The 16,568-nt window shown below is 52.7% G+C and overlaps 1 long non-coding RNA gene across 1 annotated transcript; it reads left to right on the top strand.

Annotated features, from left to right (window-relative positions):
* The first annotated feature begins 3,923 nt into the window (after nt 1-3,923).
* Nucleotides 3,924-16,362, top strand: LOC116658981. The gene is made up of 3 exons (XR_004314231.1): nt 3,924-4,619; nt 8,601-8,647; nt 16,033-16,362. It is a non-coding gene; the product is annotated as an uncharacterized LOC116658981 (long non-coding RNA).
* Nucleotides 16,363-16,568: the final 206 nt, after the last annotated feature.

The raw sequence follows: 16,568 nt of genomic DNA, 5'->3' as shown, positions 1-16,568 counted from the left end.
GAGCAGCTTCGTGGTTTTTCTGTGGGTGCCCCTAGGCATCTATGGGGTCCGAGGCTGTCACACTGGATTCCCCTCTGGGGGCTTGCTCAGTGCTCCCTCACCACTGCAGAGAGCTCCTGGGAAACCCAGGCCACGACTCCTTCTCAGGCAGACAGTCTCGCTGATCCCGGCAGCGTGTTTCACTGGGGGCTGTTACATACCAGACACATATGTTATCTCACAGGGTCCTCCCACCCAGACTGCAAACGGGAAAAAATGAGAAAAATGAGCCACAAGCAAGTGGTGGATCTGGGTGAAAACCCAGGTCTGGCAGACTCCCAGAAAGCCCATTTCCTGAAAAATAAGAAATCAAAAAGGGATGTGTGGGGTCTGGGAGGGGATGGAGAATGAGGCCTGAGAATCCCAGTTCAGCCAGGCCCTGCCATTTCAGAATGTTCCCTGCCCCCCCCAGCCCTCCCCCTCCGCCTAGAGAATTAGAATGAGTGGGAGAGGTGGCTCAGCCAGGGTTAAAACACTCTCCACGCGGTTCTGACACATCCCTGCTTCCCCACAGGCCCTGCTGAGGACCTCTGGGGAAGGCCTGGCTCTTCAATGGGAAAAAGACACTCTGGAGCTTTTGCAAATTCATTTGAATTTGGAGACCTAGAAGTCTCAGAACATTCCTCCAGCGACACTTCACTTCATGTACCTCCTCCCTAGGGAGGGGTCAGGCCGGGAAGGTGGCATGTTTCAGAGGCAGCTGTTTGTAACCTTTTCAGAAGCCCCATGCTGTGCAGCCAGGCTTTTCTCTGGACGCAGCTGGAACGGGTCCCCCTTGAAAGTAAAGCAAGCCTGAGGACCGTAAGAAATCCCTGTGAGCCTTTGAAAGTCACAGTAAAGGCCTTAGTGCCCCCAGCCAAGCACTGTTTTTCTCTCTTTGTGAATCCATCTGTGCTTGGCTGAGGTAGGAATTTTTAGGGGAGGTTGGAGCACATGTGTCACCAGCAGAGACTGAGGGCATTGCTAGATGGTTCAGGACCTCTGGCCCAAATTTCCCAACAATATCTTTTAATCTCTTCTAGCTGCAAAGTGAATACACCTCCAATCTTTTCTACAAGTCCAGGGAAGTATTTCTTTAATACTGTTTTATTTCTTTTGGTCATTAAATGGAGAAGTCTCTAGTTTTTTCTATCATTCCAAGGAAGTACTTCCTTGTACTGTTGGGAGGAGAAAAAGGAGAGAGCCTCTTGCTGGCTTGCTATTGTCTTAAAACTTTCCACCTGGAACCCTCACCAGCCATATATCCCCACTGGTGCCCTGTGTCAGCATTGGCCTCCAGGCCCCAGGCTGTTAACTTGCATTTGCTGAACACGGTACTGTGTACCAAGCACCTGCCTGGGGCCTTCCCATGCAAATGTGTTCCTGGAGGCCCGTCCATGCCAGTCTTTTATTTAATCTGCTGTTTGATTCCTCAGGCTGGGCACATTGCAGGTCATGTGGTGGGCACACAGTAAGGGTGTCCTGAACATTATGTCACTTACCTTTCCCCATAACCCTGAGATGGGCATCTCTCAACTTGACAGGTGAGGCTCTGGGGGTTCACTGACTGGCCCAGGGTCGCACAACCAGAAGGTGACCCTGCATGCCGGCGCCCCACCCCCTCTCTAAGCCCAGGCTCCTTCCCCCACGACTTGTTTTCACAGGTGAGCCCTGTCCTCACACAGCAGGTACACATTGGATGCCCGTTGAGCTGAGTGCAGGGACACAAAGGCGTACAAGATACCAACAGGGTACAAGAGGTCTAGTCTCTGAGTGACAGCAAACGTGGAGCTGTTTTCACCTGCAGGAAGGGGAGCACAAAAGAGGGCGGGGTCACTTCTCCTTCGGTCTGAGGTCAGGTTTCCCAGAGCAAATGACTCTTGAGCTGGGTCCCAAAAGGTGACAGATCTGCAGGCAGCTGGGGAAGGGGGGAGGTGCGGGGAGGGCGACTTGGTTTGCCTGGAGCCTGGGTTGGGGGACGGGGGAGCAGTTATTGACGGAAATGGAAGGGGCCTTCCTGCTCCTCCCCCCTCCCCAGCACTTTGCCCCGGCACAGGTCCCTCCCTCCCCAGTTTCAGGAAGGGGTTTAGCCAGAGTCGCAAAGTGGCATGACTGCAAGGATGAGGCATGGGGCAGAGGTTTAGGGTGAAATCCGGAAGGATCAAACCTGCAGCTCTGCATCACAGGTAAACCTCTTCCCTCTCTGCCAGGGCCTCTGCACTCAGCGGAGGCAGAGCGGAAGTGCTGGGCGTCCAGAGCCCACCACCCACCGCTCTGAGATCACCTCCAATCCTTGTAAGTCTGCAGGCAGCTGAGATGTGTCACTGAACATCACCCACCACACATCTTACCACCGTAAGTGGGAGGGTTTGAATGGATGGCAGGCAGAGGGGGGCGTCAAGAGGGCCACCTCTCTCCTGTCCCTGGAAACTACAATCAAGCTCCCAGAGTACAAGAGCATCTCTTGGTACCGCCACCACCACTGAACTGGCCATTGGAAGGAGACAGGATCTGGCAGAACCCAAGGGGCAAAAACTGTGGTCCAGCCTCTGTGGGGGCAAGTTTGGCTGGGCAGTCAAACCTGCCATTTATAGGTCAGGCAAGTTCCCAAGATTCCTGGTCTGGCAGGAGAACCTCAGAAGTCTGGACATCACCACTGCCCCTTCTGCCCCCCAGCCCCCACCTCCCTTCCCACTTTTCCCACCTGCTACTCCTTAGAAAAGTACAAAACCAGGACGTTTCACCCATGGCTGCTGAGCAGGTGCCCCACTCTTTGTATGCAGACCCACCTGGTCTGGAATATTTCTCCAAGGGCACGTCCAAGTTTCAGAGACCGAACGTGGTGCAGCATGGAGCTTTCAACCTCTTCCTTCATTTCAACCCACCCCCAAGCTGCCTCTGTTGCTGGCTGTCCTGGCTCCCTGGGAAGTGACAAGCCCAGCGGCGTGAATAATCGCGTGTCACAGGAGCAGTGATATACGAGTCTGCTTGGCCGCCTTGCTTTCTTGCACTCATATGTCATTCACGGTTCCGCAGCCCGCTGCGTTCTCAGTGAGCGTGAATCAGAGGGGAGAGGACGTTCCCACGCCCGGAAGGAAAAGCTCTGCGCTGCCGTCCTTTCAGATGTGTGTCATTCCCGCGGGCTGAGATGGGAAAGCCCGGCACTGACTGAAGTGCGCAGTCCTACGCCCGTTGGAGTCCAGAGAGCCCAGGGTCCCTAACCCCAGGACGCTGTGCCCCCTTCCTAAGTGACACAGGAACTTGTACATTAAAAAAGAGGGAAATCGTGAGTCACTGCACTTAGAGGGAGGAGAAGGGAGAGGTCCTCTCCACTGCTTCTTACCACCTCTGGTTCTCAAGGGCCAAACTGGTCCTCTCTGCAAAGCAGGATTTTCTTGGTGGTGCCTGAACCCCGGTCCCCTTTGGGGCTGGGCCTGGGGGCACTCAGCACAGCGATCTGCTGGCCCTGTTTGCAGCAGAGCCAGGCCAAGGAGGCCTCGTCGGTAGAGCTGGGATATGACAAGTGGATTGGGAGGCTCCTCAGCCAGCAGGTGTGGGGCAGCTGAGGGCTCTGGGCCCTTGAAGCTTCTGCCACCGTCCATTTCAGAGCCACCCGCCTCCCTTCCCAGGTGTCTGGCCCCTGCCCTGCCCTGCCCTGGAGGATTCCGGCTGCTGGAGCCCAGCTGCCCAGTGCTCTCACTTCCTCCCACCAGGGCTCTCCCCTGAGGGCACACAGCCACTTTGAACTCATAAAGGATGTATTAGTTTCAAGGCTGGGTCCCTCTTGCTGTGTTCTGTGTTCTCTAGAGCTTTGGCCATTGTTGGATAAAGGATGTTAACAAAGATCTCCCTTCCTAGAGGCTGCGACCACAGAAAACAGACTCCAGGAAGAACCAGTCACAGAACAGGAGGTGCTGGCACCTCCTGTGTGCTCTCTCTCTGTGGACAGAAGGAGACCTGAGGTGACCTGGGCCATCATGGTCACTGTGCAGTGGAGGAAAGTTATGCCTTATCTTGGGTCACACAGTGGCTTCTTGGCTGGACCAGAGCCGCCAAAGTTGGCTGATTCTCAGTCCCCACTTCAGGGTCCATCAGCTCGTCGTATAGATGATGGTGACCAGCGTCTAAATGCCTTCCCATAAGTATTTCCTGCCCCCTCCACCTGCACATCTGCCAGCACTGCATGATCCTTGAGACTTGGTTTCTCATCCCTACTACACCCTGGTGTCTAAACAGTGTTATGTAACAAGATCTCAGTCAATAGCTGTTGACTGACTGATGGGTTCGGAGCCCTTTCCACAGCTCTGATCTGCCTTCAGTAGCCCTGTGAACCAGGTATTTAAGAAGAGACCTCAGAGCAGAGACTCAGGTGAATAGAACGCCTTGTCCTCACTAGACCCTTTACTGAGCGGACAGGACTGGTGGTGAACTGGACAAATCAGGAGAACAGCTGTGAGTCACTCTCTTCGCTCCTGCTTTGGCACCAGAGAGGTGACCTCACCCACCGCCAGGCAGGACGGACTGCTGGATTACTCACCTGCGGGCGAGCTCGGAGCTGGCTGCAAGCTCTCCCTGAACGTGCACAAGGCGGCGTTGAGCAGGTCGGTGGAGCGGGACCCCGTGTGCACAGTGTGCGCATGCGTATGGAGGGGAGGAAGCCTGAGAGACGCACGGATTCCGAGGAGCATCCACAGGGGGCGCCTGAGGAGAGGATGGGCGGGGGCGCTGGTGTTCCAGGAGGGCGACCCTCATCTCGTGCATGTATATTTGTAGAGCATAAGTGTTTGAAATAAACAACTAGGAATAATTCAAATGAAATAAATTCTGTCTAAGAATTTAGCTGTGTTCCTACTTTCTCACCTCCTCCTCTCTTCCTATCCAACCCGGGCCGTAGGCAGACCTGGGGACTCAGAAACCTGGCCAAAACCATTGCAAAATAGTCAAATTCAGACATACAGGAGAAGGTCTAGGCTTCAAATGTGGAGACCCCTGATGACTGAGGTCAAAGGTTTCATTGACCAAGGGGCCAAATACCTCACTGAGTTCCCTGGACACAAATTGCCCCTCTGACCCCCAGCAACCACCTCCTTTTCTCTACCCACTTTCCCAGACCTTCACTCCTGGAGACACGGAGACACGGATCTGGATTTAGCATCTAAATGACCCCTCCTCTCCTAGTGCAAACAGTCTCCTAATAATATGCGAACAGCACTTTCCAAACTTAGGGTTGCATGGAATCCCCCGGGGGAATTTTGCAAGGATTTGTATTCTGCTGACACTCCTGAGGTCCACCTACAGCCCAGGGAGGGTAGGAAGTGAGAGAAGGGAAGAAGGAGGTGAGGAGAGGAGTGGGGACAGCATAGCTGTCACAGGTTATACATCTTTAAAAAAAAAATAGCAACTAAATTTATTTTTTTTAATTAAAAAAAAAAAGCTCCCAGGGGACTTGGAATCTCCCTAAAGGGAGGCCCGCAGCTCTGTGCCACTCTAACCGGGCTGGGCTGCAACATACCCCCAAATCCTGCTTCCACGAGGAGACTGAAAGCTTGGCGCCTCCTTGGACAGAGGGCTGCAGCCAGGAAGCGAGTGTCACCAACGATGAAAAGACATTAGAGCCCAATTTTTGGCACCGTTTCTAAGCGTGGGGAGCTCACTTCTGCCAGGACGCTGGCTGTAGCCCTGGGGTTTTCCTGGTTGGACAGGGCTGTGCCGACAGCAGATTGCACAGGACTTTGAGGGGCCTGGCAGGGCACTACCTGCCGCTACTTCCGGAAGCTGGGACGGCTGAGGGAAAGGAGGACAGCAGAGGCTGCTTGGCCACCTGGCAAGAGATCTGAGGTCAGGGGACAATGGAGAGATTCAAAGGAAGCAAACCAACTGAGCGAGGCCCGGGGCAGGTGGCAGTGGCAGGGAAGGGGCAAATGGGAGGAGCAGAAGAAAGGCCTGAAGGCTCGGGAACCCCCAAACGCTTTCCCGGAGAGCAGCCCAGCCTGAAAGTCCAGTTTGGTAAAGGGGTGGAGAGGGTTTCTCTTCAGCAAAGCGCCCTGTGAAGTCGGCAGATAGATCATGACTTCTCCCTCCAGTCAGGGAGGCTGCCTCAGAATGGCCTCGGCCAGAGGGTCCTCCTCATTTAAACTTTTTAGGGTTCAGTCTCAGCAGAGAAAAGGGACAGTCCCAGCCTTGGGGCCTGTGAGCTCAAGTGGAAACTGAAGTCCCCTCCAGGTGGGGGAGACGCCCCCCTGGGGACCCAGCCCGGCCCCCTCGCTTCTGAGAGTGGTGACAGCCAGCCAGGCCTACACGACCTAGACTGAGGGGCGGGCAGGGCCTTCATCTTCCGGGCAAGGCTGACCGTTTGCCCAGTGGCCTTGCTTCTGGAAAACCATTTTGCCAATGGTTGTTTGCTTTATGAGGTTCCCTTTCTATTTAACCTGGTGAGACCCTACCCACTGGCTCCCCAGCTGCCTTGTTTCCCTTCTGGACACCCAGGGCCATGAATTTACACTCTTTTACACAAATGTGTCATCTTCTAAAGGGCACATTTGTTCCTGCCGCTGCCCTGCTTACAATCTTTCCATAAATTGTTGTCCCCAGATACAGTCCCTGCGGGCCCTCTGAGCTGCACCCCACTTTTACCCCTCCAGTCTCCCTCATAGCCCCCTCCTCCTGCAGTGTCGCCTCCCTGCTCCCCAGACCTGGCACCCGCCTCCCCGCCTTGGACCTCAGGCTCCAGGAACAAAGCCCCACCAGCCCTGACCACAAGTGTAGTTCGGACCCAGCCTCTGACCCAGCGCTCATGCTCAGACCCCCTCTACCCACCGCCTTCTCGACAAAATTCAAGCCCAGCCGTCGCCTCCTCCACCCTGTGGGAGTTAACCCGCCACTCTTCCCTGCCTCTGACGTCCTGGGTGCTGACTTGTTCTTGCTTTCTTAAACTTACCTCCATGCATCATAATGGTTATTTTCCTGTCCCCTCCCCGGTGGACAGTGACCTTGCTAGCTTCTCCCAGCCAGGTCCTAACACAGGGTCGGGCACCCAGTGAAAGGAAAGGAGGGGTGGGGAGAAGAGCCAGGAAGAGACCAGGTTAGTTGCTAAACTTGAAGTCAAAAGCTTTTCTAAGGCAAAAGTAACTATGGTCAGGGCAGGGTCTAGGATAAGGTAAGGAAGACCCGGTCTCAGGTCAGACACGTGCAGGCCAGCACCAGAGGGTGAGGCCTCCTTAACTTTTGTGCCCTAGACGCCTCTCTCCCCTCACCCCAGACCGACGGGTGCCTTCCCTTGGAGAACTGCAGTGTAGGAAGAGAGGAGACAATCAAACTGTAAATCAAATCATATTGAGTTACAAACCATGGTGCGGGCTGTGAAGGGAAGGGACACCTTGGCTCTGAAAATCGGAGTCAATCAATGAAAGATGCGCCTTCCCCAGAGACGGGAATCCAGAGTCAGCACCAGACAACTCAGCAGAACGACGCCCTTGTTCACAGGCCCTTCTCCAGGCCACCCCCACCCTCCCCCGCCAGCCCTGTGCAGCTGCCTCCTGTCCCACCCCAGAGCAATCTGGCAGGACCTACGGCAGTGACTATACACCGACTCTGTGCAGGGCAGTCCCGAGAAATGCTCTCCTAGGGCTTTAAGGGGCTGTTTGTGGAAATGTTCACTGTGGTGCTGCTTGCGGTGACATGGGTGTCCATCAGTAGGGGGCCGGACCAGAACAATGAGGCAGCCACATCCTAGGGACTTCCGTGCATCAGTAAGAATTAGCAACCTAGATGTACACATGGCAACGTGGAAGGAAAATAAAAACAGAGAGCAGAGTAAAAACAGGATGAGATTCAAAGTCACTTATGTCAATTAAAAATACATGTCCAAAGCCATGGAATCTATGTGTAGACAGACATATAGATACACACACACACATAAACACACACATCTAAGAACAGACGTCAAATACATCATGGGGTGGGCTACTGAGAAGACAGAGTGGGAGTGGAGATTACAGTTGAGGGGCCAAAATAGTATCCAGCATGAAAGGGCTTTGCACAGACTGATGATAATTGTGCTCCAAGACTGAGTATGGTCAGCTTTATCCTCCGCTCCTGAGGTCCAACACAGAGCAAGACAGTATAAAACCAACCAACCAACCAGTAAAAACCCTGACTAAGGATGCTTCACATGGGCGGGGTGATTTCATTTCATTTTTTCCAGGGGCCATAGGAATTAATCCCAATTCAATTTCCCACTTCAGGGTTGAGGGATCCAAGGCCCAGAGAGGGCATTGGAGCTGCCCCAGCTGCACAGCACTTAGATGGCAAGAGAAAGATTTGAAGCAGGTTCTAGCCCCTGGCTGGCACCCCGTGTCCCACTCTGTCCAGTTCCATGTTCTGACCGCTCAACCCAGCCTCCCAGAGTGTTTGTTTAAAGGGCTTGGCTGTGTTTGTCTTAGCACAGGGGCGCCCAGTCTGAAGTAATGCCCTGGCGTGAATGGGCCTCCCTGTGTGGAGTTCAAGGTGAAAACCTCCTAGGGAGATGGGAGGCTCATGTACTGCTTTATCTTTGTTGTTTAGTGTTGTTTTCCTCTTTCCAGGACAACTGTCTCAAAGCGCAGATGAGCTCATCGACTCACCTGGGCAGGTAAGTGCAGAACCTGGACAGGGTTTTAATAGGAGTGAATCCTGTTTGGAGGAAATGATATCATCGTAGTGCTGAAGGCGGGAGGAGCGAGCCTTTAAAGGACCTGCCTCTCCCACAGCCCGTTCAGCCTTCACCTTGCCCATGGCACGGCTAGAAGCCCCACACAGTATGGGTACACTGTGTTGATATTAACAAATTTGCTGGAACCCACAGACCCATAAACCTGCTGACAGGAAAACTGAACAGGGTATTAACGTGGGTGGTTGGTGGAGGTTTCTGATGATAACTGTCCTGAGAGAGGGGGATGAACGCTGAGTGTCGGGGAGCTTCTCCAAGGAGCCGCCTTCGAGGTGGGCGTATACCATTAATGCCCCCAAATCCTGTGTAGCCCGGCTTTTTATGATCAAAGCACCATATACATACACAAGGAAAACTGCATATATCGTAAGGATGAATATTCACGAACTCCACGTACCCATATGGTCAACACCCTGATCAAATTTCAGAACATTCTCAGACTGCAGAAGCTAGGCGTGTCCCTTTCGGGTCCCCGCCCACCTCCTAGGGGGTCAGCACTCAGCTGACTTCTAACAGCATAGATGAGTGTGCAGCCCGTGTCCTCCTCGTCAGTGTCAGGGTCAAGTGTCAGCAGGCAAGAAACCATGTGCTAGTTGATTAAACCCCTTTATTTTATTTTTTAAGTTATTTTTTTCACTTTACATTGTCTTTTGGGGGGGAGTAATTAGGTTTATTTTTATTTATTTACTTTTAAAAAATTCTATGTATTTATATTTACTTTTTTAACGGAGGTACTGGATATTGAACCCAGGAGGTACTGGGTATTGAACCCACTCTACCACTGAGCTATACCCGCTTCCCCCGCCTTTTTTTTTTTAAAGATAGCCCCTTTAAAATATTAGTGTGTTTACCCTCACTGTTCTCTAGAGAGAGAGGCGGGTGACAGGCAATATTCCCAGCCTGGGGGCTACTGAGGCACCAAGAGAACTAAGCAATTGCTTTGTCTTGGAGTCTCACAGAGTGTCAGCAGAAACCCGGCTGCTCGTCCAGGGCCCCGGCTGGCTCCCGGCTTGTCCCGCACCATCTGACATCCACAGGCCTCATGCAACGGGCTGCGGCTCTTTGCTGAGTCACCTGTGCCCTGTTGGGATGACCCAGGTTTGAGGCACCTGGGATGAGATGCCGGCATTTTCCTCTAAGAGGTCCCAGTGGTGACAAACCTCTGAGCCTTAAAGATGAATGGGATTGTGGGAAACAATCGAATTCTGGAGCCACACCTGAGAAACAGTGGTCTGGTATGCTCCATTCACTCTTAGAATTCCTCTTTTAGAAATTCCTTTGGAGCCAGATGATAAGGTGCAGTTCTTTTACCTTGTGGTTGTATGTTTGTGATGAAAGATGGTTAAAAGCCTATGGGACCACCCATTGTTTTTGTCACACGAGTGCCCATCAGAAAATAGGGCCCAGGCCAACTGTCATTAAGCAAACAGGAAAACATTCACAGAACAGACTTCCCCAGTAATCCTGATTACTATTTTTTAAGCCCCTTTTATGCACCAGAATATATCACCCATTTTAATAACAACCTCAAGAAGTGGGCATGATTTCTCCCTTTTACAGATGAGAAACTGAGACCCAGATGGTAACTTGATTTCCCCATGGTAATCAGTTAGCAGAGTTGGGATTTGAACCAGGTCTGTTCATCTTCATAACCCACACTGTCACAGGTCCCCAGAAAGGCCAGCAATGGGTGTGCTCTTTGAGCCCCTTCTGGGAGGATGGGTGAGGCCCCTAGTGCAAGATGTGAGTGGAGCAGAAGGGCTGGGCTACAGTGTGGCCTCAGCATCCCTCACACACTTGCCAAGAACCCTACCATTATAAACATAGAACGAACATCAACCCTGATGGGAAGTGGGAGGGCATGACCCCCCAGCTTCCCTGGAGGAATGAGGAAACAGACATATAGAGAGGATGTGTAAGCTGGGTCACCTAGGGCAGGATGAGGAGGACTCAGGAAGTCCAGGCCTCTGCTCTTTCCCCAGAACTGGGTGACCTCCTTTGTCTGACTGTTCTCCTTGCAGCCAGGGTGGCAGGTGTCAGTGGGCAAAGGACACACCCTCTTAGGCAGACGGGGTCTCAGGTGGTCCCACAGCAGAGTCAGGAAGGAAGGGGTGTGCTGGGCCTTGGAGACAGAGCCTGCCATTCCTCATGTTCCTGCTGAGTTTCATTGGCCTTGAGGGAGACTCCAGGCACAGTGTGTTCCCCTGGCTTCTCCCTGAAGCAACAAGGAGCCTCCTGCTGTCAAGAGCATCTTCCCTCCATATACATGTTGGGTGAACATTTTCCCGGAAGAAGGACACCAGGAGTCCTGGGTTGGAGGGAATCCCCTGAAGACTTTGGCCTGGAGGATGAGATCATGGGTCTTGGAAGCAGATGCATTTTATAGATCCAATAAATTAGACGGAACCTGCCTAGTTATGTGCAAGCATGTGTCATGGAGCCCTGCCCTGCCTACTCTGCTGCAGGAGGAAGCAGGAGTAGATGCAAAGCTGGGTTCATAGACCTGCCGAAGGTCACACAGCCAGATAGGGACAGAGTCCAGGGGAGGACCCAGTGCACCAAGACAGCAGGTAGCCGTGGAACCTGCTGGACCCCCTGCCTGAGGCCCGTAGGTCTCTAGGCCTTCAAGTGAGCTATCTCCCATCACTGGGCCCCCGAGAAGCTGCCAGGTGTGGGCTCTGACCCAGAACAGTGATGATGGTAAACACTTATACGGTCCAACATATTCAGTCATTTAACTCTCTTAACTGCTCTCAAGTTACATAGGGCTGTGATTTCCAAGCAGAGGTGTTAAGCCATTTGCCCAAAGTCACACAGCTAATAAAATGACCCAGTGGCAATAGCCTAGTTGCTGGTGGAGGGCAGGCTCCTAGCTGTGTCTATCTCCCCAGCATCCCTGGAAATGTGCCAGCACCTGAGCAAATCAAGGATGTGAGGGTCGTATGTGAAATGCCCGGTGGCTGAGGGGTGTCCAGCTTCTTCCAACAGGCCTGAGGGTTTGTGAGGTGGCCACGAGGTTCCCTTGCTCTTAATGTGAAGCGTAGACCCAGTGCCTGGGGCACCCAGCACTGTCTTTATCTTTGTTCTTGTCCCTTCTCTGGCCTCTCATGGCCCTCCTCTCCCAGAAGCCCTTTGCTCCCTCCATGGGTCCTTCAGCTGGGGGTCCTGGGTGCCTTACCAGGCAAAAGCAAAGACCTTCCCAGTGAGGGAGCGATCCCGGCAGTGGTCCTTAATCGCGGGACCATGAGTCTTCCCATCACCCATTCGAGTTCATCTACCCACGCATGCGCACTGAGCACATACTTAGTGCCGGCCCAAGCCAGGTCCCGGAGGGCTCCACGGGTGAAGACTCACCCTAATCTCCACTTGACATGCACTCACCCCTAGTTCAGGAGTCAAACACAACCAACTGTTCTACATGGCAGGTGGGGATCAGTGTTCTAGCTCCAAGTGCTCTGAGAGTTCAGGGGAGGGAACGATCGATTTCCTAAGAAAAGGATCAGAGGAGGAGAGAAGTATGTGATCTGGACTTGGAGGTGGCTGGGCTTCTGAGGAGCCACTGGACGACAAAGGCTTGAGTGCTCTGTTTTAGAATCCCTGCAAGACTCAGAACTTTCCAGAATCACAAGCTTTCCTTGAACTCTCACTGAGCATCTGTCATAAGGTGACTGTCCTTGCATTTCTGAGAGCTGCCCTACGGACAAATCCAAGAGGAAAGAGCAGAGGCTGCCCATGGCAACAGAGGGCCCCATCCCCAGGAGACCCCACCCCCAGAAGACCCTCCACAAATGGTTTTTGGTTCAAGGACAAGGATGACTGTCATGAAGCTTCTTCTTGTAACCTATTAAGGTACAGCTGGTCCTCCCAGGAGGTGACACCTTTGAGGGAAAAGTGGCTTTCAGGGGTTACTGGGTCAACTCAGCAACTGAATCTGGGGAAGCCATTTCACATGCTTGGAGTCTTCCAGGTGGAAGGGACTTGAGGGGCCTCCAGCCCAGGAAGGGGGACAAGCAGCTTCAGTGTGAGCTCCTCCTGTACTTGAATGAAGACTCATCTTCATTTTGCTTTGAAATGACACAGAATAAGATTGATTCCACCACCAGGTTCTTAGTGTTGCTTTTTTTCAGTTTAAAGTCTGGATGTCCTCATCCTCAAGCCTGGCACCCAAAACCTCAGCTGTCTCTGTCATTCTCCTCCATCATACTCCAGCTCATCAAGTTTCCTCCTGAAAGGTGTCCCAGGGCTGGCGGCAGCGTTCAAATGTGGACCAACCAGCTGGATATCACATCGCGTATTGTTACCCCATGAATGTGGCCAAAGATGGTGCCTTGGGTAGCCGTGTGGCACTACTGCTCATGGGCTCTCCTTCTACCTCTCTCCCAGAAGGAATTCTTCCACCAAAGAGTGGAAATGACAAATTTCTTCTCCCACTGGGTCGCTGGGACAGTGGGTGTGTAGTGAGTAACTGTCTGCAAAGCTGCAAGGTTCTTGGGAGAAAAGCACCAGTCAGAGTTCAGCCCATTATGATCTGGTTATGAAAAGCTCGGGAAAGGGCTGAGAGCTGCAGACACCTTATCCAGGTGCCTATCTGGTGACTCCTATTTCTGTTGTATTCAAACCTTAACTGGGAGTAGGAGGCCCTGTGGGGGTGGAGAGGCTGTTCTGCTGTCTCTCAGCAGTGGCAAGAAGCCTGCCCTGCAGGCAGCCCACCTCTTCCCTCTCCTCCCTGGAGATGAATCAGCTGGTGGGAACCGCTGGTGCCTTGGGAAAGAAGAAAATACAGCTGACCAGTGAGGCTGACGTCTCCACTCAGCCACAGCTGAATAGAGGCACTGTTCTTTCCAAAGCTGAACCATCATTTTAATCCAAATATAGTTCAGTCCCCTCTCCTGCACTCCTCCACCTGGCAGAATGGTGCCCCTGGAAGTGGTCAGACTGTCCAGATCCTCAGCAGTTTCCCCGGTCCGATGGGAAGCTGTTTACATCACTGAGTGGTGAAAAGTAAATTATTCTGGGCTGACAGGTTTGGAAAGAACCCCAGGCGCAGTGCTCCTTCCAGGGAGGGCTTCTACATCCTAAAACAGGATGAAGGGGGCTGAGTGCCGGAGCTCTGCAGGCCTCGCGTGAGGGCGCCGGCTCCCGCCCGCACTGAGTCAGCACCCTGGAGAGCTGCCCCACCCCCTTTCTAACCGGTGAGGTCAGCGCAGATGCGCCCGCCCGGCCCCAGCGCTCAGCGGGAGAGGGAACCGCGGCGGCCACTAGGCAAAGCTCCCAAGAACAGAGTTGAAGTGACGCTCGTGAAGCCGGTGGAAAACTCCAGAACCCAAGAGGCCCAGGGAGCAGGGCTCCAAAGAGCAGTTTTGCTGACAAAAATCACCCCGGGCACTCAGATGGGTGTGGCATTGCTCAGCACTTCTCGCGAATTACTTCACTGACCTGAAAGGTAGCCATTGCGAGACTTGAGTGAAGTGTCACAGCCTCTGTTCCCCTGGAGCCACTGTTCCAGATGCTTGGGTGCTGCGTTACTGAGAGCTCCAGACTCAAAGGAGGAGCCAAGCATGCCAGTGGAGGTGCTTCTATAGCAAGATCCAAATTTGACCACTTCCTCGGGCCCAGAGGCAGCTCTCCCCCCAGCCAGGCACTGAGCTCAGAGTGAATGCTTCTGCATCATCTGCCTGGGGGAGAAATACCTGCATTGGCTGGTGGAGGCTCGGAGAGGAGGCCAGCCCAGAAGACAACTCATGAGCCCTGCATCAGAACCTAGCCTCTGCCCTCTCTCCAGCCCACTGGTTCTCAACAGCAGGGTGAAAAATGAATCACTGGGGAGTTGTTTCATGCAAATCTGGGGGTCCCAGCAGAAAGATTCCGACTTGTAGGTCTGGGGTGGGACCCAGCATCCCCCACCAGCCCTGGGTGTCCTGTTGCATACTGAAGCACTCAACCCCATGGAAAGTGGGTGCCACTGGTGCTCTGACACTGTCACTGTCATGGAGAGCTCACCACCCACAGCAAACACTGGGCTCTCACGGAAGTGGCCCACTGGCCCCACTGCTGGCTGCCCTTGCCTCAGAAGACCTGGCCCTGGCCATGCAGTTGGCCTTCCCAACTAGCCCCGCCCCCCTTTCACTGGCTATCAGGATGAAGGGGAGTGTGGCTGAATCCAGCCTTGAAAGCGCAGGGCTCTCACCTTTCTGGGCCAGTGTGCTGTCAGGAAGATAAGGTCGTCTCCCAAAGAGAAAGGGCCCATATCATATTTACTGGTGTTGGCCTAGGAGATGGAGCTCCTGTGTCTGACCCAAGAGTGGAGAGGATTTCTCCTCGCTGGCAGTGTAGAGTGAACACGACCCCTGACCTCAGTGGTGGTGCCTTAACTTCTACTCGATGCCACGAAGTAGGGGAGGCATGTTCTTGGCACCCTGGTGTTTTCCTTGCGGAGCACTGCTACAGGTGAGGTTCTCTTCTATAGAAATGTCAGTGCCACAGTCTGCACATAGAAGGGTTAAAGAGGTTTCTAACGGGCTGTCCTAGAAACCTAGCTACAATGCATGACATGGCTGCTCTGGGGATGTGCATTCTGAATTCCTTGAATATAGCTGTGAGCAAACATGGGGCGCATCACCTGCTTATGAGGTAGGGACTGCCTGTATGACTCAGCCTTTGAATGTTTCCAAAGAGGCTGTGGACAAAGCCCAAGCCCTGATTCCAGAGGCCTGGTATGAATGCACTTCAGAGTCCCTCAAGCAGCGTCCCATCGACAGGCTGAGCCACCGTCAGTCCATAGGCTGATGGTCAGGTCGTGCCAGACTCCTGGTGGGCTCTCGGTCAAGGAATCGTGAATAAGGAGATTGTGAGTGCTGCTTGGGGCAGTGACCCCCACTGCAGTGGGGTCCAATTCTCCCAGCTGCCGGCCAGGGAGCCAAAACCTGATTGCGGGCTCTGACCTAGAAGAAAAGCCACTTTCTTAAACCATAGTAATGTTACCTTTATCTTCATTGAGGCAAACCAGTGAGCCATAGGACATTTTACTGGAAGGTATCTGCAGATGAAAACACCCCCCGGAGAGCTTGCTCTGGGTTATGTTTTCAAGTCTGTCCCGGATTCAGTCTAAGCTATGCACAGTTGCTCCTTGGATGCTGAGTAGGATGACTGCAGACCCACAGTCACCCATTTTGTTTGTGCTCACAGCCCAGAGAATTTTAAGAAGTACTCAGCGAGTGACCAGATGCAATGTCTCATTCAAATTTGGTTTATATGTTTAATGCTTGTATGTGTTCAAGAACACACACTGAAAAAATTTTTTTTGGTAGGACTGAAGCATGAAGCAAAGGTACAATGAAGAATTAAGAATAAAGTTTAAGTTTCAATAGAAAATTCTGTGAAATTGCAAAATATCATCATTGCCAGATAAGAAGAGGTAGAGGCAGAAGTTGGTGAACCTGTGCACCTTGGAAGCCTGAATGAATAGTTTCACTGAACCATTCTGGAGCCTCTTTCTGGAATACATAAATTTGCAGACTCTTGAATGAACAATTAAGAAACTGTGGCCCCTTTAAATCCAACGTGTATTTTCAGGAGGAAGACTAGAACACAGGCTCCTTGTGAAAGCCATAAAATAAGAGGGTAAAAATAAAACTCCTTGAGACCCACTGTGAAAATAAAAAGCCTTGCTTTAGGTTTATGTCTGTAACCCCTAGTACTACAGAGTTGACGACATAGGGAGGGGGTCCAGCATCCCAAACTGCTTACAACCCAGGCAAAACCAGGCTACAAATGTCCCCAGGGCAGCAACTCACAACACCATCTACTCTCTCATCCGTGGGTGCCTGAGCCCAGGATCTTCCTC

This window comes from Camelus ferus, chromosome 2, assembly GCF_009834535.1.
Source record: "Camelus ferus isolate YT-003-E chromosome 2, BCGSAC_Cfer_1.0, whole genome shotgun sequence".
Classification (NCBI taxonomy): Eukaryota; Metazoa; Chordata; class Mammalia; order Artiodactyla; family Camelidae; genus Camelus; species Camelus ferus.
Note: the sequence above shows the minus strand (reverse complement) of the source record. Positions and strands in the feature narration are given on the sequence as shown.